At 44.5% G+C, this 22,659-nt stretch overlaps 1 protein-coding gene across 10 annotated transcripts in view; it reads left to right on the top strand.

Annotated features, from left to right (window-relative positions):
• GGACT (gamma-glutamylamine cyclotransferase) overlaps positions 1-22,659 on the top strand; it is an 80,110-nt gene that overhangs the window by 3,338 nt on the left and 54,113 nt on the right. For 5 of the 10 annotated variants that reach the window (XM_007960776.3, XM_073014471.1, XM_007960780.3 and 2 more), the window contains one exon: positions 1,473-1,644. The gene's annotated coding sequence lies outside the window, so the exon portion shown is untranslated. Of the gene's footprint in view, positions 1-1,472; positions 1,645-3,538; positions 3,644-9,825; positions 13,780-22,659 lie in introns of those variants that run through there. The other 5 variants (XR_489699.3, XR_012092610.1, XR_012092611.1 and 2 more) reach the window with 2 other exon arrangements.

Genomic DNA, 22,659 nt, shown 5'->3' with positions numbered 1-22,659 from the left:
TTCAGTCTAGGGCAGGGGTGGCAAATTTCTCTGTGAAGGGCCAGATACCAGCTCTTTCAGGCTTTGCAGGCCCTATGGTCTCTGCTGTAACTGCTCAGCTCTGCCATTGTCATGCAGAAGTAGCCAGGGGTGATAGTAAATGGATAAGCGCGGCTGTGTTCCCATAATACTTAATTTCCAAAACCTTTGTGTTTTAAAATCCACCCACAGGCTGGACTGACCCGCAGGCTGTGATTTGTCGACCCAGGTCTAGAGCAGCCTTGGCGGGTTTCTTTAATGCCAATGACTGTCAATGTTGCTTGGTTGATTGCCTGTAGGGTGCCTCACGTTCTGGATCTGTTGGGCTGCCTTTGGTGGAGTATGGTTTGGCTTGCTTCTCTATCCCCTATATTTCCTGTAAACTAGAAGTTAGATCTAGAGGCTTAATTAGGTTCATGCTTGCCATTTTTGGCAAGTCTACTTCAGAAGTGGTTTGACTTTTTTAAAATCTAAATTTATCTGACTTTAAAGACTTGGAAACCCTCATCAAAGAAGCTCAACATTACCAAAATAGGAGCTCAGCATTACTAAAATCGGCTTTGCCTGATGGCTGAGAATACATTTTTTCTCTTTCTTTTTACTTTTCTTACTTGTGGGAGAGTATATAGAGCTGTTATTTCTCAGAGTTCTTTCTTGATTAATTTTTGTGGGTACCTAGTAGTAGGTGTATATGAGATACAATGTGTAATAACCCTCATTACAGAGTATATGAGATACAATGTGTAATAATCACATAAATAATCAGGGTAAATGCGGTATCCATCACTTCAAGCATTTATCTTTTGTGTTACCATCTAATGATACTCTTAGTTATTTTTAAATGTACAGTTACATTATTACTGACTATAGTCACCCTATTGTGCTATCAAATACTAGATCTTATTCCTGCTTTCTATGTTTCTGTACCCATTAACCATCTCTACTTTCCCCCAACCTCCCTACTACCCTTCCTAGCCTCTAGTAACCATCATTCTGATCTCTCTCTCAGTGAATTTGATTGTTTTAATTTTTGGCTCCCACAAGTGAGTAAGAACATGCAAAGTTTGTATTTATGTGCCTGCCTGGGTTATTTCACTTCACATAATGACCTCCAGCTCCACCATATTGTTGCAAATGACAGGATCTCCTTTTTAATGGCTGAATAGTACTCCATCACATATATGTACCACATTTTGTCAAGGAGGTCTTGAGAACTTTGAACTCTTTCTCTCGGTCACTGGAAGGTGCCTGTATTCAAGGCATTCTTTGGCCCCTCAAGCATGTGAACTACATTTTTGCACTGAACAAAAATATATTCCTTCCTTGGGCATATGCCCAGGGTCTCAGATTGCCTTCTAATGGGAGTTAGGTCATTTATGTTTGTTTTTAAGCCCCTTGTTGCTTAAATGTTTAATTTTCTTCAGTTGACTTCCTTTTATCTTACCTCCCAACAGGACCGAAAACTGGATATTTGGTCCCCATGGACTTTCTGGTCACCCTATGAGGTGGACTTACTTTGTCTTGAGTCATGTGGAAGGACTCTGAAGTCACAAGTTTTTAAGACTCTCAGGCTTACTGTGGATCTGGATTCTAAAGCAACACTTCCTTGAAGAAACAAGCTTACAGGTGAGAACTGTTAGCCTCTGTTCTAGAGTGTTCATTGCTCAAGTTCTAGAGCACCACAAGAAGTATGCTGACAAATAGTGTCAGTTGGAAGCCCTTGTCTCTTTGTCATTTAAGAATAGTGGTGGGGGGCCAGGTATGGTGGCTCGTACTGTAATTCCAGCAGTTTAGGAGGCCGAGACGGGAGGATTGTTTGATCCCAGGAGACTGAGGCTGCAGTGAGCTGTGATTACACTGATTATGCCACTGTGCTCCAGCCTGGGCAACACAGTGAGACCCTGTCTCAAAAAATTAAAGGAGGAGGGAAGGGAAGGAAAGAATAGTAGAGAAAATGTATATTCATTTCTACATCTGTTTTTCTCTGGGGTGTGTGGTCTTTTGATTTATAAGAATTATATATTGAGAATACTAATCTTTTGTCATATATACTATAACTATTTCCACCCTATTTTTTAATACTTTGTGTAATACAATCTCTAGGCTTTGCAAAAAAATTTTAATTTTATGTAGTTAAAAATATCGATCTCCCCTTTACAGTGTCTTTGTTTTGTGTTTTGCTTAGAAAGACCTGCCCATTTTAAGGTTTCTTTTTAAAATTCATGTTGACACAGATAAATGAAAATGTAATGAGAGCTGGGAATATGTGATTCTGAAAAAGACTATTGAAGGGGGAGTATTTCCAGACAATATAATACCAAACTAATGTTGGCATTAAGATTGGCCCTATGTTGCTAAGTGTTGAAGTTGGGCGATGAGTATTTGAGAGCTCCTTCTATCATTACCCTAGTTTTGTACGTATTTTACTTTCCATAACAGAGTTTTTTTAAATTTTATTTTTATTTTTATTTTTTTACCAAGAATAGCAGGGGGAAATTGTATCTTTGTCCCATTCATTCATATTCAGCAGCTATTTATTAAGCTGTCCTGAACACTGGAGGGTATCATGTTAATAAATGAAAAAGGTATTGAAATTTCCGTTATGTGGGAGACAAATATTAGCATCATGGTTAAGGGCACCAACTTCTGTGTCAGACTGCCTGGCTTCTCGTCCTCCCACTGCCACTTACTAGCTGGGTGATTTTGGACTTTTTAATTAAAAAGATGTGTATAATAACGGCTGTCTGGAGGCTCTAGGGAGAATCTGTTTTTTTGCTTTTTGCAGCTGCTAGAGGCCACCTGCATTCCTTGGCTTATTTGCCCTTTCCTCCATATTCCAAGCTAACAACATTGCCCTTCTCTGACCCTGCTTTTGTCATCACATCTGTCTGATCTGATCCAGGACAGGTTTTCCAGTTTTAAGGATTTCTCATTTGATTAGATTGGGCCCACTTGGATAATCCAGATTAATCTCTGCGTCTCAAGGTCCTTACATCTGTGAAGTCCCTTTTGGCATAGGAGGTAACATATTCATAGGTTCCAGGGATTAGGATGTGAACACCTTTGGGTGGCCATTATTCTGCCAACCACAGATTTGAGGAGACAAAAGAAAGTGAATGTGACTGAGTCCTTGGCAGGGAGGAGATGGGACTGGAGAGGGAGCCAGGCAGAGAGGATTCAGTAGGTCATCATACGTTTTGAAGTTCCTCCCAACAGTAAGAGGAAGTTATGGTCAGATTTATTCTCTCAAATCTGGAATCAGCTGTTTCTCCAAGGAGCCCTAGTTAGCTGTTTTAAAGTGAAAAATGGTACTTAAAGACCGTAATCTGGACCTAACAGGGTGCTCATTACTGTTGGAATGGCAGTTGTTTTTAAGCCATTTCAACAGACAGGGAAAACCATTGTTCAAGATAAAATATTTCATGAGTGCATACTGGTAACATCCAAGTCTGTTTCTGGACTACAGCGTTTTTGCTTAATGTAATAGAACTTATATCCATACCCCTTTCTTCTTCTCCAGAAATCTCAGTTCACAGCAACCCAGCGTAACTGATTATTTGCTTTAGCCTTCACCCCACGGAGTCAGTGCCACAGGGGTGTGGGGATTGGGAGGAAGACCACAGAGGTAAAGTGTCATTTTTGTTACATCGTATCAAGCCTACATACCGTCTACATGACTTCTCTCTTTTGCTGTTGACCTTGCTTACCTGACTGAAATAGTGATTGGCAGGTTTCTCCACTGTAAAGTCACACTTTCCCCCTCCCTTCATACTGTGCTCTGAAAGGAAGTCACAGTGAGCAGCCTGCACTTTTGGAGGGAGGAGTTATTTAGGCTTCATCTCCTTAAGGGGAAAGTGTCTACATATGTTATTTGGAATTCTTCCGTGCAGGAGGTTTATCTGTTTTCTTGCATTTATTTACTCAGTCATTTATATCATTATGGACTCACAGATACTTATTTTATACTTTAGGTTCTAATCCAGGACTCCTTATTTTGTTCTCCAGTTGTTCCTGCTTTGGCCATTGGTAGCCTGTTCTGTTGTCTCTTGTGTCCCTTCGACTTGCCCCATCATTCTGGGCTGGTGGGTTTGTTTATTTTTGAGCACCTCCTTGCTTTCCAATATTGCTAGATGCCCTAGATTCTTCTTGTGTATTTCCTGCTCCAGTCTTAGGTTCAGCCGTTTCTCTAGGGAACCCTGGTCCCCTCTGTTGGAGATGTTGTTAGAAACCACAAGCTGGATGCTAGTGTGCTTATTTAGACTGCGGTGGCATTGCTTTTAGGTCCTCTCGGCTGATGGAGCAAGGAAATGTCTGTGTGTACTGACCTGTGTGTATACACATATCAGTAAATACTTCTGTATGGAACCATCTGTTTCTGTGAGTCCACACTGGTGTCTCCAGCCCTAATCCTTTACCCCATGAATCACTCTTGCCTTTTCCCTGCTGTCTCTCACCTCCCACTCCAACAGTGAGAAACGTGGCTCCCATCGCCTGTGGCTCATTTGCCTACTTTTCAGTACATACGTGTGTATGACAGCGTTGGAATTGCTGTCTCGCCCTATGGGAACCACTGAATCAACGAGAGCCTGGTTTTTATTAATATATACAGTTCCTTTTGCCTTTAGTCTTCTAACTGTGGACTGGGCCAACAGGTGAAACAGTTTCTTTGGGCAGGCTGAAATGAGATCCTGCTAGCTTGAGAACATCTTACCAGTCAGATCTACTGGGTGCAGATTCCATGGCTTCTCCCTGACAGTTCTTCTGTCACTTGCGAGCCCTGGCTGTTTACTCCGCCTGAGCCAAGGCAGGCTTTGCTATCCTGACTTGACACAGAAGAGTTACTTAGTAACTGTGTTCATTTGCTAGGGCTTCCATAGCAAATTACCATAGACTGGGAAGCTTAAGACAACAAAAATTTATTCTTGGCTCACAGAATCCAAAACCAGAATTCAAAGTGCTGTCAAGGCTGCCCTCCCTCCAAAGGCTGTATGGAAAGTCCTTCCCTACATTTTTCAGCTTCTGGTGACTCCAGGCGTTCCCCGGCAAGTGGCTACACAGCTCCCGGTTCTGCTCTGTCTTCACATGACCCCTCCTCGGTGTCTGTCTTCTCTCCTGTCCCTCATAAGGATATCTGCCATGGGATTCGGGGCCCATGTAGGTTGCCCAGGATGATCTCATCTCAGCTTCCCTAATTAATCGCATGTGCAAAGTCCCTTTGCTGTGTGAGGTGCCATAGTCAAAGGTTCCAGGGATTAGGGCATGGACATGTTTGCGGGGGACCTTTGTTCTGTCAGCCTCACTTTGTGATGCTGCAGCCATCGCAGGATCAGAGCAGATCCCAAGGCATTTTTGGCAGAGTAAGACCAGGTGCCAATCCCCGAGGTGTGTTTCTGTTGCTCTTATACACCGAGGCAGTGCCATCAGGTCGAGACCCAGCAGACTCCTCCTTCCTCAGCGCTGAAGGGAGGGGGCTTTGGGCTGACAGGAGACATAGGTTCCATGCGTGAATTCCATCAGCAGAACGGTGCTCAGAACCTTCTTTGATTCACTCTGTAGGGGTGGAAAGGGGGTGATCCCTCTCTACCCCATCATAAGGGTCATGGCTGACACCCCATGCCAAACATTAACAATAGAAAAGCAAAACACGTGTTCAATCATAGTTTTACATGACACAGGAGCTTTCAGAATGAAGACCAGAGACCCAGGGTGAACTCTCCAGATTTTGCTTAGATTTGAAGAAGCACAGACCGCCATGTGGAAATCCAGTTGGAAAAAAGGGTGTGAGCTGATGGAAATAGACCGAGTGGGGAAGCCCAGCAAGGCCTGTCTCCACGTTTTTCTTGGCCTCTCTGTTGTAGCATTTCTTCCTTCCAGGAATGGCGCAGGATCCTCTTGTCCAAGGTCTTTATGGCCAGCTGTTACACGGAAAGGCGTGGGGAAGGCTAGAGTAGTATTTTTAGGTTTTATGGCTAGCTTTGGGGAAAGGGGTTCTGGTTCCTGTCACCTGCATTGGGGAAGAGAAATTCTGGATCCTATAGTTTGCCTTGGGGGAGGATGATAGGGGCAAGACACGCAGGAGAAAGTCGGAGAGACTGAGCTGCTGAGCCCCACAACTCCTAGGCCCTCCCCTCCCGACAGCTGCCGGCACTCCTGCCTCCACACCCTGGGGGTGGTTTTGCTGCAACTGCTCTTTTATTTGAATTTCATGTTATTTTGTCTTGCATAATTGTTTTTGGATACTTGCCTAAACACTGCTGGGCTGTGAGCTCTGATTGGGTAAGAAACATGCCTTCCTCATTCGGAGTCCGCCATCATGCCTTCCACATAGTGGGGACCCAGTAAGAAAGAACTCACTTCCAGTTAGTCGAGAGTGTTTTTACAGAACTCATGTTCTGAGTCAGGCCAGAGTAAATTAGAGTAAGGAAGAGTATATGCGGGAATACTCCTCATATTATGCTGTGTTCTTGTCCATTTTTCAAATGACCACATTTACTTTTCAAGCTTTTGAGTGTTAATTACCTCTTCCTGCTGTTGTCATCTGTCCTTGGGAGTATGAAGAGGTAAGTTTAATGAAAATTAATATTTTTACATCTCATGATGGTTTTATTAACTTACCAGCATTAAATGAGGTTTGAAAAGTGTTCTTTGAGCCATTATTGAAAATCATCATAACTGCCTGCTTTGAGTTACTCTTCCTCCCTTGATTTGGTTTTCTACAAAGTTAGATCCAGATTATAAAAGCCTAATAAAAACTTAGGAGATTAGTATATCTCATAAATGAACAAAGAATGGTTTGACGGCATTGCGGGGAACATTTATGAAGTCTAAGTCATGGTTAACATGGTAATTTTAGGAGGAATTGTGAACAGCAAGATCTTTTACAATAGAAGTCAAGTAGACTCACAGGTAAGCCAACAGTACCAGGGTTCCAGGGCTTAAGATCAGCTGGGATATAACTGAATGTACTGACTGGGAGCTTGCCGGAAGCTCAGTTACCTGCCTCTCACTGGGTTTCTCAAGCCTCTGTGTCACTTACCATCTGGGCTATCTGGCAGATACCTTACACAAATGCGACACATTCTGGTCTCTCGGGCTTCAGTGTAGTGGTGGCATAAGTGGATGTTTTCATTATGTAGAATAAAAACAATATTGGCAGAATATCTATAACAGAGACATCTTGAACAAACTTGTGTCCAGGGAGGCGCTCTCTCCATTGGCAGTGTTTGGGATTAGAGCTGTAGAGGTGAAGGTGGCCGCTACTGTGGGAGGAAAAGAGGAGTGCACTTGGTGTTCGGACATTTCCCTGTGGACGCACAGATGCCAGTATCTCCTTATCAAATGAGTGGCTTTCAGAGTCAGCTTTGTGGTCAGGGCTCTCAGAAAACATCCATTTCCCTTTCCTATCTTTCCCTTCTGATATTTTAGTTGTGCCTGAGTAAATAACAAACCCCTGGTGAGGAAAGGCAAGTGAAAATGTCATTCCCACCCTTTGTTCATAACAATTAGGTACAAATTGGCCTTGAGCTTGGTTCCTGCAGTGATAGAGAGACATCCCAGTTGATGAACCCTTCTTCCGTCCCTGCTGCCCTCCCTCCTTTCCTTCTCCCCTTCATCCCTCCCTACGGCCTTCCCTCCTTTCCTTCTCCCCTTCTTCCCTCCCTATGGCCTTCCCTCCTTTCCTTCTCCCCTTCATCCTTCTCCCCTTCATCCTTCCCTACAGCCCTCCCTCCTTTCCTTCTCCCCTTCTTCCCTCCCTATGGCCTTCCCTCCTTTCCTTCTCCCCTTCATCCTTCCCTATGGCCCTCCCTCCTTTCCTTCTCCCCTTCATCCTTCCCTACGGCCCTCCCTCCTTTCCTTCTCCCCTTCATCCCTCCCTGTGGCCCTCCCTCCTTTCCTTCTCCCCTTCATCCCTCCCTGCGGCCCTCCCTCCTTTCCTTCTCCCCTTCATCCTTCCCTACGGCCCTCCCTCCTTTCCTTCTCCCCTTCTTCCCTCCCTATGGCCTTCCCTCCTTTCCTTCTCCCCTTCATCCTTCCCTACAGCCCTCCCTCCTTTCCTTCTCCCCTTCTTCCCTCCCTGTGGCCCTCCCTCCTTTCCTTCTCCCCTTCATCCTTCCCTACGGCCCTCCCTCCTTTCCTTCTCCCCTTCATCCTTCCCTACGGCCCTCCCTCCTTTCCTTCTCCCCTTCATCCCTCCCTGTGGCCCTCCCTCCTTTCCTTCTCCCCTTCATCCCTCCCTGCGGCCCTCCCTCCTCCCCTTCTTCCCTCCCTATGGCCTTCCCTCCTTTCCTTCTCCCCTTCTTCCCTCCCTATGGCCTTCCCTCCTTTCCTTCTCCCCTTCCTCTTTTTTTGTTTTCCCCTTTCCAGCATTTTACTGTGAACATTTCCAGACATACTCTACAGTAGAGTGTAGTAACCCTCATGTGCCACCCACCCGGGATCAGAGATCACTGCACCATACTGGCTTTGCCATGCTTGTTCTACGTGCCCTCCTCTCTTTGTGTTTTGGAGTTTTATTTGCTTGTTTCTAGAGAATTTTGAAGCAAATGCCAGAAATCATGTCATTTCACTCCCAAATATTTTAGTATGAATTTTGAGGGTTTTTTATATAAATATAATTCTATCCAACAGTGAAAAAAATACTTAATATCTTTTAATATTGTATCCCAATTTCCTTTTTTTTTTTTTGAGATGGAGTCGCCCTTGTCGCCCAGACTGGGGTGCAATAATCTTGGCTCAATGCAACCTCCGTCTCTTGGGTTCAAGCGATTCTCCTGCCTTTGCCTCCCGAGTAGCTGGGATTACAGGCACCCACCACAGGCCTGGCTAATTTTTGTATTTTTAGTAGAGACGGAGTTTCACCATGTTGGCCAGGCTGGTCTTGAACTGCTGACCTCAAGTGATCTGCCCGCCTTGGCCTCCCAAACTGCTGGGATTACAGGTGTGAGCCACTGTGTCCGGCCTATTTTTACAAAGCAAGGTCTGTGCAGTTGGTTTATTCAAGTCAGAATTTTTGTTGTTATTGTTGTTGTTGAAATGGAGTCTCACTCTTGTTGCCCAGGCTGGAGTGCAATGGCACGATCTCGTCTCACTGCAACCTCCGCCTCCCGGATTCAAGCGATTCTCCTGCCTCAGCCTCCTGAGTAGCTGGGATTACAGGCATGCACCACCGTGCCCAGCTAATTTTGTATTTTTAGTAGAGGCGGGGTTTCTCCGTGTTGAGGCTGGTCTCGACCCCCTGACCTCAGGTGATCTGCCTGGCTCGGCCTCCCAAAGTGCTGGGATTACAGGCATAAGCCACTGTGCCCGGCTTCAAGTCAGAATTTTTAAATCCCATCTATTGTATTTGGTTTATGTATCTCTTGTCTCTTTTAAAAATAATTTTGTATGCCAGGCATTAATTTGATTCAGACTGTTCTTATTCTTTTACCTTTCATTTTTAACTATTTTAGAGTAGTTGCATGCTCTCATGCTTTCAGTCATTATTATTAAGTTTATATACAGTAAAACCAACTTGTTTGCACAATGTGAATAGATTTAAAATGTGTGGATTCTTGTACTGGCCATCACCAACGGTATACAGAGCAGTCCCATCACTGCTTTTGTAAATTCAAGCCTCACCTGTTGGCTGCTATGGTTTAGGCTCTCAGCTGGTGGTAGTATTTAAGAAACACAGAATGGAGATTCCTGTCATCTACTTGGAAGAACGGTAGCATATAGGTTTTATTTTGTCACTTGAATCTCCCTGTTTTTCCTCTGAAAAGTTGCCGGAGGGTTCGACCTATTGACAGACCTTCCTTTCTAATATAGGAACATCACAAATGAAGAACAGCTGACAAAGGAGACTGAGGACAGACGTCAGATGGGCTCTTGAGGTTGCTGTGACTGAAGCCTCAGAGGCCAACTGCAGGGAAGATTTGGTTTCAAGTGTTAAAGAAATGGGATAGATTTCTTCCTCTTTTTTTTTTTTTTTTACACACAAGTGTGATTTATATATTATATGATATTCTGGAGGAAGCAGTTCTGTTAATTTCTTTTTATTATTTCAGCTTTTTTTTTAGATACAGGAGGTACCTGTGCAGGTTTTCTACAGAGCATATTTTACCCAGGTAGTGAGCATAGTACTCAGTGGGTCATTTTCAACCCCTGCCTCCCTTCCTTCTCCGATCTAGTATCTTCGGTGGCTCTTGCTCCCAGGTTTATGTCCATGTGTGCTCAGCATTTAGCTCCCAATTGTACGTGAAAATGCGGTATTTGGTTTTCTTTCTTTTTTGAGATGGGGTCTTGCTCTGTTGCCCACACTGGAGTGCAGTGGTGTGATCTCAGCTCACTGCAACCTCTGCCTCCCAGGTTCAATCGATTCTCCTGCCTCAGCCTCCTGAGTAGCTAGGACTACAGGTGCATACCACCACGCCCAGCTAATTTTTGTATTTTTAGCAGAGACGGGGTTTCACCATGTCGGCCAGGCTGGTCTCAAACTCCTTACCTCAAATAATTCCAACCGCCTCAGCCTCCCAAAAAGTGCTGGGATTACAGGCATGAGCCACCACGCCCGGCCAGGTTTTCCCTTCCCTTGTTAATTCTGTTAAGCTTATGGCCTCCAGCTGCATCCATGATGCTGTGAAGGACATGATTTCTTTCTTTTTTATGGCTGTGTAGTATTCCATGGAGTGTATGTGCCACATTTTCTTTGTCCAGTCCACTGCTGATGGGCACCTGTGTTGATTCCATGTCTTTGCTGTTGTGAATAGTACAGCAATGAACATATGAGTGCGTGTGTCTTTTTGGTAGAATGATCTATTTTCCTTTGGATATATACCCAGTAATGGCATAGATAGGTAGCTCTGTTTTAAGTTATCTGAAAACTCCAAACCGCTTTCCACAGTAGCTGAACTAATTGACATTTCCACAAACAGTGTATAATCATTCCCTTTTCTCCACAGCCTCGCCAGCATCTTTTTTTTTTCTTGACTTTTTGATAATGCCATCCTGACAGGTGTGAGATGGTATCTCTGTGGTTTTGATTTTCATTTCTCTGACTAGTGAAGATGAGCTTTTTTTGGTATGTTTGTTGGCCACTTGTATGTCTTCTTTTCAGAAGTGTCTGTTCATGTCCTTTGCCCATTTTTAATGGGTTTATTTGTTTTTTGCTTGTTGATCCTGTGGTCGAGTCGTTTTTGGTTTAAAACTAACATATTAGGCCAAGTGCAGTGGCCCTCACCTGTAATCCTAGCATTTTAGGAGGCTGAGGCGTGTGGATTGCTTGAGCCCAGGAGTTTGAGACCAGCCTGGGAAACATAATGAGACCCCATCTCTCAAAACAAACAAATAAAAAACCTAACGTATTAATTGACCATTACCTCTGTTGGGATTGGAATAAATCAGAAATAGTAAAGGATTAGTAGGGATGTTATGTCCATTGGACTCAAGTCTTTGTTTTGTTTAAAAAGTTATGTATGGGTCTCTTTCAAACTTCTGACTTACTGAGATTGTTTTAATGAAGTCACATATATGCACATATATTTCATGGGATGGGGGAAGGGGTAATGGAAGAGTATTGGGCCTTTAGTCCAGAGTGTTTAGAATACCAGAGTAATACACCTGCTGCCCCCTGGTGGCAGTGTAGTAAACAGTGAAGTTCAAAGGTAAGGACTTGTGGAGAGCTAAGTCCAGTGGACTGTGGGTGTCAAGAGGATTGTAGAGGAAACTGGGAGATGCCGCTTCTCTCCCACTCTTCTTGTGATTGCTACCTATATGGTCTTAGAAAAATCATTTAGTTTGATTGAAGTGTAGATTTCATGTTCTTCAACTTTAAAATGTACTTTCTAAACTTTTTCCAGCATTAATACCCTGTTCTTCTCCAAGGGTATTAATAAAAGATGCCATTGTATAGCAAGATATGTCAAGTTCAGGTTTTTCCTTTAGCAGCTGTATCCTAAGAAACCCCAGATATTTATTCAGGAAAGCAAGTTCTAGGGTACACCGTGAAGCTGGATACAGATTCAGCTCTGGGCAGCAAAATGCATAAATCTACCTGCAGCACAGTTCATCATTCATCAGTATGAGGACTCTGCGTTTTTATGAAAAGCTTACATCATCTAAAAAATGTTTTTTTTCCGAGACGGGCGGATCACGAGGTCAGAAGATCGAGACCATCCTGGCGAACACAGTGAAACCCCGTCTCTACTAAAAAATACAAAAAATTAGCCAAGCGAGGTGGCAGGCGCCTGTAGTCCCAGCTACTCAGGAGGCTGAGGCAGGAGAATGGTGTGAACCCGGGAGGCGGAGCTTGCAGTGAGCTGAGATCCGGCCACTGCACTCCAGCCTGGGCGACAGAGCGAGACTCCGTCTCACAAAAAAAAAAAAAACAAAAAAAACAAAAAAAACGTTTTTTTATCCTGGTGTGGTGGTGCATGCCTGTAGTCCCAGCTACTCAGGAGGCTGAGGCAGGAGGATCCCTTGAAGCAAGGAGTTTGAGGCCACAGTGCACTATGATCACACCTGTGAATAGCCACTGCACCCCAGCCTGGGCAACATAGCAAGACCCTGCCTACAAAAGTAAATAACTGTTTTAAACATTAACACATACATTTTACCATCTTAACCATTTTTAAGTATACAGTTCAGTAGTATTAAGTATATTCACATTGTTATGCAACCAACCTCCAGAACATTTTCATCTTGCACAACTAAAATTCTATATCCATTAAACAACTCCCCATTTTCCCCGTCCCCCATCTCCTGGTGATCACCATTCTGTTGCCTGTCTCTATGAATTTGACTACTCTAGGTATGTCATAAAAGTGGACTCTCACAGTATTTGTGTTTTTGTGGACTGGCTTATTTTGCTTTGCATAATGTTCTCAAGGCTCATCCATGTTGTAGGATGGGTCAGAATTTCCTTTTAGCCTTTTCAAGGCTCTGTAATATTCCATTGTGTGTATATGCCACATTTTCTTTATCCCTTCCTCTGTCAGTGGACACTTGGCTTGCGTCCACCCCTTGGCTGTTGTGAATACTGATGCTGGGAGCGTGCATGTGCTATGTCATTTTTAGTGTACTGTGCTGACTAATGCAGAGAAGGGCTTATACAGGTTTTTCCTGCACATAAAAGGTTAAATTTCATAATAAAGAACACCAGTCAACCATACCAGATAACTAGTATATGGCTTTTTGTATGTTTGAGTGAGTTAAAAAAGGATAACATTTATTGGATACAAGATATATACCAGGCATTATTACATATGTGATATATTCTATTTAGTCTTTATAATTCTGTGATTTATCCTTCACTCAGAGGGACTAAGAGTTATTGAAATCGTGTGTGTGCCAGAATGTGTATATACATACATTATGTCCATACCTCAGTGTTTGAGGTGGGCATTATTATCCTGATTTGTTGGGAGTTGGAACTGAGGTTCAGCGAGATGAAACACCCTGAACAAGGTCACACAGCTAAAAGATGGCAGGGTTTTACCTGACTTTGAAATGAAGTACATCTAGTTCTAAAGTTTGTCCCCTGGGCTGGGTGTGGTGGCTCATGCCTATAATCCTAGCACTTTGGGAGGCTGAAGTGGCAGGATCACTTGAGGCTAGAAGCTTGAAACCAGCCTGGCCAAATGAGACCCCGTCTCTACAAAAATTAAAATTAAAAAAAGAAAATGTGTTCTCTGCCCCCACCACACTTTCTGCTGCTGCACAGCATATACGTCTGTGTTCTGAAGGATATTAGAGTGATATGAAAGAATGGCACTTCTATGTTGTCACTAGAAAAACTGTAATATCTTTGCATTAAATATGGTCTTTTCAATTTTCCTTGCAAAGACACAGCATCATTTTGGATGAGTTCATCTGAAATGTATTGCCAAGGCTTGCCTGCTGGGGGATTTTGCAAAATAAATCTCCCTACTTACAAAAGGGTGCTTCTCACGTGCTAGTTCCCATGTATCTGAGGTTACCCTCCTTGACACTGTTATCTTCCCTTTTTTCCCTTCTTTCCTTTGGATTGGCAGAGAGCTAGGACTGTTGTCACTGCTCTCTTCTTCCCCATCTCTTTAATGCCATGGTGTTTTGGGCTGGAGCTTTGATCTGTTCTGGCACCGTGTTTTCACACAGCTCAAGGGCTATAAACTGTCCTCATAGGGGGTCATTTTCTTGGAGACTCAGCAATCTCTCAGGGAGGCCAGTTGCAACATTTTCTCACATATGGAATTACTAGATGAACAAATAAGTTGTGATACATCATCTGAGCAGGCATTTAAGCCTAGGATTCCACATTTTTGGGTAACCTTATAGCAGCACCCCATTCTCTGCAGTAAAAATTTACTGTATTTTAGTCTATTCTCATATTGCTAATAAAGACATACCTGAGACTGGGTAATTTATAAAGGAAAGAGATTTAATTGACTCATGTTCAGCATGGATGAGGAGGCCTCAGGAAACTTATAATCATGGTGGAAGGGGACATTGCTTGGGATTTTTTGAACTTAGAGGATGGGTAAGGACCCAGACTGTTCCAGAGATTCATTTGAGGTCTGATATAATTTGGCTGTGTCCCCACCCAAATCTCATCTTGAATTGTAGTTCCCATAATCCCCACGTGTCGTGGGAGGGCAGGTGGAGATAACTGAATCATGGCAGCAGTTCCCCCCATCCTGTTCTTGTGATAGTGAGTGAGTTCTCATGAGATCTGATGGTTTTATAAGGGGCTTCCCCCTTCACTGGGCACTCATTTTCCTTGATGTCACCATGTGAAGAAGGACATGCTTGCTTCCCGTTCCACCATGATTATAAGTTTCCTGAGGCCTTCTCAGCCATGCTGTACATAAGTCAATTAAACCTCTTTCTTTTATAAATTACCTAGTCTCAGGTATGTCTTTATTAGCATTATGAGAATGGACTAATACAGTAAATTTGTACCACAGAGAGTGGGGTGCTACTATAAGGATACCCAAAAATGTGGAAACCACTTTGGAACTGGGTACAGGCAGAGGTTGGAGCAATTTGGAGGGCTCCGAAGAAGACAGGAAAATGTGGGAAAGTTTGGAACTTCCTAGAGACTTGGAGGGCTCAGAAGACAGGAAGATGTGGGAAAGTGTGGAACTTCCTAGAGACTTGTTCAGTGACTTTGTCCAAAATGCTGATAGCAACATGGACAATAAAGTCCAGGCTGAGGTGGTCTCAGATGGAAATGAGGAACTTGTTGGGAACTGGAGCAAAAGTGACTCTTGTTATACTTTAGAAAGAGACTAGTGGCATTTTGCCTCTGCCCTAGAGATCTGTGGAACTTTGAACTTGAGAGAAGTGACTTAGGGTATCTGGTGGTAGAAGTTTCTACGTGGCAAAGCGTTCCAGAGGAAGCAGACCATAAGAGTTTGGAAAATATGCAGCCTGACAATGTGATAGAAAAGAAAAACCTATTTTCTGGGGAGAAATTCAAGCCCACTGCAGAAATTTGCATAAGTAACAAGGAGCCAAATGTTAATCACCAAGACAGTGGGGAAAATGTCTCCAGAGCATATCAGAGGCATTCTCAGCAGCCCCTCCCACCACAGGCCTGAAGGCCTAGGCGGGAAAAATGCTTTTGTGGGCTGGGCCCAGGGCCCACCTGTGCTATGCAGCCTCGGGACATGGTGCCCTGCCTCCTAGTTGCTTCAGCTCCAGCTGTGGCTAAAGGGGCCAACGTAAAGGTCAGGCCATTGCTTCAGAGAGTGCAAGCCCCAAGCTTTGGCAGCTTACATGTGGTGTTGGGCCTGTGAGTACATAGTGGTCAAGAACTGAGGTTTGGGAACCTCTGCCTAGATTTCAGAAGATATATGGAGGCACCTGGATGTCCAGGCAGAACTTTGCTGCAGGGGCAGAGTCCTCATAGAGAACCTCTGCTAGAGCAGTGCAGAAGGGAAATTTGGGGTTGGAGCCCCCACACGGAGTCCCCACTGGGGCACTGCCTAGTAGAGCTGTGGCAAGAGAGTCCATCAGACTCCAGAATGGTGGAACCAGCAATGGCTTGCACTGTGCACCTGGAAAAGCAGCAGACACTCAATGCCAGTCTGTGAAGGCAGCTGGGAGGGAGGCTGTACCCTGCAAGGCACAGGGGCGGAGCTGCCTAAGGCCATGAGAGCCCACCTCTTGCATCAGCATGCCCTGGATGTGAGACATGGAGTCAAAGGAGATCATTTTGGAACTTTAAGATTTAATGATTGCCCTATTGGATTTCAGACTTGCATGGGGTCTGTAGCCCCTTTGTTTTGGCCAATTTCTTCCATTCGGAATGGGTTTATTTATCCAATGGCTGTACCTTCATTGTATGTAAGAAGCAACTAACTTGATTTTTATTTTGTGGGCTCATGGGCAGAGGGGACTTGCTTTGTGTCAGATGATGACTTTGGACTTCACTTTTGAGTTAAAGCTGGAATGAGTTAAGACCGAGGAACTGTTGGGAGGGCATGATTGTGTTTTGAATTGTGAAGACAAGATTTGGGAGGGGCCAAGGGTGGGATGATATGGTTTGGTTGTGTCCCCACCCAAATCTCATCTTGAATTGTAGTTTCCATAATCCTGACGTGTCAAGGAAGGCACCTGGTGGAGATAATTAAATCATGGGGGATGGTTTCCCCATCCTGTTCTCATGATAGTGAGCTCTCACGAAATCCGATGGTTTTATAAGGGGCTTGCCCCTTCACTAGGCACTCATTCTTCTCCTTGATGCCACTGCCTTGTGAAGAAGGACATGTTTGCTTCCCCTTCTGCCATGATTGTAAGTGTCCTGAGGCCTCATCAGCTATGTTGAACATGAGTCAATTGAACCTTTCTCTTATAAATTACTCAGTCTTGGGTATGTCTTTGTTAGCACCATGAGAACAGACTAATACAAGGTCTTCAGTAAACCCTGACAGCAGGATGTTGGCCAATAAATATAAAAAGTGGGATTGGTAGAAATTGCTGATTGCAACCAAATATCCATTCTCTTCTTTCTTAATTACTGGTCCTGTTTATTCAGTGACCCATGTGCCTAATTATGGTGAATGAGAGGTAAGCAGAAATGCATGAGGCTTCTAGGGAGGTTTTAAAAAGGAACCTGATTCAGTTGGAAGTAAGGCCCTGGGATTCGCCGCCTGCCCTGCCTCATGCCACCACCTTTGAATGTGACGTTATGCTAGAGCTCCACTAGCCTTTTTCTCTTGTGAGGGGAGATGGTAGTACCTGAGATTAGAAATTAGTTAACACATAAAGGGATCAGTCAGATATGTAACTGCATTCAGGCTAGTGGGAGCCAGGTTTCCCAGTGTCAAAGAAGAGAGTTACGAATATAGAAATGCAGAAAACTGGAATAAATCCTGTGATATGTTTTGGGTTGTGTTTGTGTGAATTCATGATTTTCAGTAAGTGTAGACAGATACAGAAGTGAACATAGATGTAAAGGTGTAAAGAAGTGAATGTAAGTGTGCATGTGTGTATGTTTGTATGTGGATATCGGCATATATTCTGCTGGCGGGGGGGGTTGCAGACAGATGCAGCCCAATGACAGCACACCCCACACCCCAATCTTGGCATCTAAATACCATTTTCTATAAGAGAACAAGAACTCCTTGGAGAGAGGGCTGATGCCAGGGCTGGGACAGGGAAAGTCTAAGATGAGCCTGGAACGTCTTGAACCAGAAAGCAACGGAAGAATGAGGAAGATAGACCAAGGGGACAGAGAAGCTTGCTGGAATTCACTCCATCTGTCCAAAAGGGGACAATGTAAGCATCAAAAGAAATAATGATAGCATTGGATATAATAGGAAACCATAAGTCCATACAGATACAAATAATGAACAAGTGGCAGGTCTGATGGTGAATGAGATGTTGCGTGGTTTCAAAATCCCTCTTCATGAAATACTTACCAACTATAAAGGGCAAAAGAGTAACTTCTCTGTGGAGAAGCCTGGCAGTCACCACCTGAGGTGATTGGAGTGAATGTCATCAATAATGGAGCAAGTTGAAATCGTGAGGTGTCTGATAGGCAGTGAGAAGAACCTAGCATCATTTCTGAAAGATTCCTGCTCAGGCTACACCATCCAAATCTAATCAGGAGACAGCATCAGACAAAACCAAACTGAGGGACATTCAACCAAATCAGTGGCCTGCAATCTTTAAAAGATCGTGAATGCCAAAGACGGGCAGGAATTATTTCTTGGATGGAAGGAGGCTAAAGGACATAGCTACATACAATTCAGATTGTGCACTGAGCCCTTTTGCTGTAAAGTACATTATCAGGACAGTTTAAAAAGTTCAAATGGTCTGCGAGAAGGTAGTAAACCTAGTCACGAATGCTGATGCCCTGATGTCACACATGTAGTGTGGTGAGATCAGCTGTCCTTGTGGGAAACAGACATGACCATGTTCAGGGATGAAGGGCATCAGGTTGGCAACTAACCAGTGGTTTACTCTTTGAGCAGACACTTCTTAAATACCCACCACACCCAGGTACCAGGGCTGAGAGCCGAGGAGCATGAGTTGCTGGTGCCCGGGCCGCCAGCGATCTGGCAAAGGAGACCTCAGCAGCCACAAGGCCAGGGGCAAAGGGCTGCGGTGTCCCAGGGTCAGCTCTGCCTCTAGGGCTTAGGGTCAGAGGCATGCTACCAGGATGATGGTGTTTGAAGTAACCTGGAAGCACAAGGAGGATTTTGCCAGGCAGAGTGCTGAGGAATGAAGAGTGAGGGGCCTGAAAGGCAGTAGCAACCTAGAAAACAAACAAAGTACCACAGGCAGTGTGAGGCGTGGCTGAGCGGCAACTGGCCTTTGTGAGCAGGTGAAGACATTTGGATTGGCTCTCTGGAATTATCCACTGCTGAGGAACAAATCACCCCCAAAATTAGTGACTGAAAACAACAAAAATGATCCCACAGTTTCTGTGGCTCAGGATCTAATAGTGGCTTAGCTGTGTGATTCTGACTTGGGTCTATCACAGGCTGCACTCAGGTGTTGGCTGCACTGTGGCCTTCTCCAGGCTTGATTTGGGGAGGCCCCGAGCTCACTTACCTGACAGCTGGCATGCCTTGGTCCTTTCTGGCTGTTGGTGGAGACCTCACTTCTTCTCTACGTGGCATCTCCATGGAGATGCTCATAGCATGGCAGCTGCTTCCTTCACAGTGGGGGATCTGAGAGCAAAGGAGAGCCCCCAGGACAGAAGCCACAGTCTTTTTATAACTGAATCCCATCACTTCCTCTGGATTGTGTTTGTTGGCAGTTAGTCACTAAACCCATGCTCAGCGGGGCAGGAGTCACACAGGGACAGGGATGCCAGGCACAGGCTTGGTGGGTGCCATGTGAGAGTCTGCTTGCCACACAGAAGTCCCCACAGCTGGACAGGCAGGGGCACGACCGGGCATGCATCTTGGAGATATCACTCCAGCTTTGAGGGGGAGCAGCAGTGAAACTATTTGGGAGAGGATCACACAGGATAGAACTGCGTGGGGAAGAAGAAAGCGGCATCCTCATCAATGTAAAACACTGCTCAAGCAGTTGGGAAGGGAAGGGGGGTTAACCTAAGTGGTTAGAAACCAGCTTCTGCAGAGAGGCTTTTGCAGGAACTCTTTGCTGTGAAAGCTACAAGGCAGCGACCTCGTTTCAAACACCTGGTGTCACCAGCATCACGTTTTAAAGTTGTGAAATATCAGGGCTGTTATTTTTTCAGTTGTCTCATAAGCACTACTTTGCCTTGACTGTCAGATGTCACATGTACAAATGAAAGCTGTTTACGTTGTCAGGTAGGTTGACTGGACCAGGCTTTAAAATACCAAGTCATCCCTTTTGAGAGGCGACACTCTGATCTTTCAGCATGATGGTTAAAGGATTGTGTCTTTCCTTTTGAAATCTCCCAGTTTTTTGAAGTCTGATCTGAGCAAAAATTATTTTAAAGAATGAAGTTTTCCCTGAGATTTTTGATTTTTGATTTCACCAAGCCAATCTAAACAAGATGAGCTGTGAATTCTGGGGGCAGAGCCACATATGCAGTGGGAACAAGGTCAAAGATTGGGAAGGGGAAGGCAGCCATCCCCTGTGAAATACTACAGAGAGAGCATTCCACGTCTGCATCACAACAGGCTTTTCCTTGCATCATTGTGCTTGAAGTTAAAAACAAACATCACAACCACCCTTTAAACCTGTATGTTCCTTGGGAATAATAGCAGTCTGGAGTGTGGTTAAAATGCTGCTTCTGGAAGGGTGAACTGGGCCTCAGGCTTCCCTCCCTCATGAAGGCCTGGCTTCTGCTGGGTTCAGGCCAACCCCCCACCCGCCACCCTGGGCATGGAGCACTCAGAGCCGGGTGCTACATGATGCTGGTGACACCAGGTGTTGAAAGTAAAAAATGGAATGTATTCCACACTTTTCAAATGGCCATTCCTGTGGCTTAGTATTTATACTTCGGTCGACCTTGAATCATGAGAGTAAAAACATAATGCTCTTAGAAAATGTGTCCTCCGCGTTATTTAGGCAACAGTCTCGTAGTTACATAGAATGATGGGGAAATGTAAAGGTGAGTATGTACTAAACTTGGAAGGGCTACCTGTTAGTTATTCTAAGGCTTTTTGTATTATCTTCATTTTTATGTATTTTGTTTTGCTTTTTGTATAACTTGGATAATTTTTTTAAAAAAGATATGTTTATACAAATCTTCAATCTTTAATACTTGGAAAATTAGCTTTTCTGGTTCACTGAACTTGCCATGTAGGTGAAAGTTGAATGTAAGTCTTTTTTAGGAAAACCTGTGAAAATGAAGGAATGTCCCTTCTCTGTTTTTACGGTATACAGAGCATCATGAATCCTCTTTAATCTAAAAGTTAATAGTTCGAGAACATCACTGTAAAACAGAAAGACCCTTCCCACAATCAATGATTTTTCCAAAGGGTAATTACCAGAATCACCTGGAGACCTTTGAAAAATACTGTATTTTATTTGAAATGTAGATTCCTGCCCCCAACTCCTAAATTACTAAATCCAACTCTCTTGCGAGGGGCCTAGAAAATCAGTGTTGAAGCTTCACATGCATTTTGGGAACTCAGCAGGTGTGGGGAGCCCCAGCCACAGGTCCAACCGAGGGTGGCCACAGGCACCCAGCCTACTTCCCTCTGGGAAGAGGGAAGAACTGGGAGAGGCTTCCCTCCACCCAGTCCCTGTCTTTTGGTTTGCAGTAGGCCACAGGCCCCCAGAGGGTCCAAATCCCTGTTCCCTGCACACGTCTGGGCTTATGCTCCTTGCCTGGAAGGCACCCCACCTCCTCCTCTCCCCTCTTTCCAGCATGGTTTTTACCCTCCTTCCCAGCAGGGGCAGTGCTCAACCCTGTTGGGGGCTGCATCCAAGTCACCCACAAGCAAAATCCATTCTTTTTCCCGTTCCTTATGATGCGCTGAACAAACCCCTCACTGTGGCATTCCACACATCATATTCTTATAGTAGATTTTATCTGTATCATCTCTTAAAAGTTTAGTTTAATTAATTAATGTAAAGACAGGGTCTTACTATGTTGCTCAGGCTGGACTCAAACTCCTAGGCTCAAGTGATCCTCCTACCGTGGCCTCCCGAGTAGCCAGGACTACAGGCATGTGCCACCATGCCCAGCTTGGACCATTTTAAAAGATTTATTTACTTTTAATTTAGAGGTTTTTTTATTGAGATAAAATTCACAGAACAGAAAACCATTTAAAAGTGAAGGATTCAGTGATTATTTAGTACATAATGTTATGTGACCACAACTTCTGTCCAGTTCCAGAACGTTTTCCTCACCCCAAAAGAAAGAAACTCCATCCGTACTAAGCATCCCTCCCATTCTTCCATCCCGAGCCCCTGGCGGCCTCCATCCCCCTTCCCGTCACTGTGGCTTTGCCCGTGCTGGGTGTTCTGGATCAGTGGATGCATGTCACACATGCCCCATGTGTCTGGCCCCTCTGATTGAGGTTAATGTTTGCAGATTCATCCTGGGGCAGCGTCCATCAGTGCATTCATTCGCTAGGGTTGCCACAACCAAGTGCCACAGACCAGGTGGCTTGAGCAACAGAACTTTCTCACAGTTCTAGAGGTTCAGAAGTCCAAGATCAGGGACCAGCAGGGTTGGTTTCTCTGGAAGTCTCTGCTTGGCTTGATTTATATAAGTAAGATTATGTGGAGTTTGCTTGCAATTCAAGGCAAGTAATGCTTTGATTTGCTTTCTTTTTCAGCACATGACAGTGGGTGCCCAGGCAGGGGAACGGGAGCTTTTTTTGGGGGTTAGGAGCTTGAACTCTGAAGTCAAGAGCCCACACAAGTTTAAGGCTGTGCCTTTTTTTTTTTGAGACAGAGTCTTGCTCTGTTGCCCAGGCTGGAGTGCAGTGGCGTGATCTCAGCTCACTGCAACCTCCACTTCCTGGGTTCAAGTGATTCTCGTACCTCAGCCTCCCAAGTAGCTGGGATTACAGGTGTCCGCCACCATGGCTGGCTAATTTTTGTATTTTTAGTAGAGACAGGATTTTGCCATGTTGGCTGGACTGGTCTCAAAACTCCTGACTTCAGGTGATCTGCCCTCCTCAGCCTCCCAAAGTGTTGGGATTACAGGTGTGAGCCACCACACCTGGCCTCATGCGCTTCTCTTACCAGTGGTGTGACTTTGGGTGAGTTGCCTGCGCT

Source organism: Chlorocebus sabaeus, chromosome 3 (genome assembly GCF_047675955.1).
Source record: "Chlorocebus sabaeus isolate Y175 chromosome 3, mChlSab1.0.hap1, whole genome shotgun sequence".
Classification (NCBI taxonomy): domain Eukaryota; kingdom Metazoa; phylum Chordata; class Mammalia; order Primates; family Cercopithecidae; genus Chlorocebus; species Chlorocebus sabaeus.
This window is presented reverse-complemented; position numbering and strand designations above follow the sequence as displayed.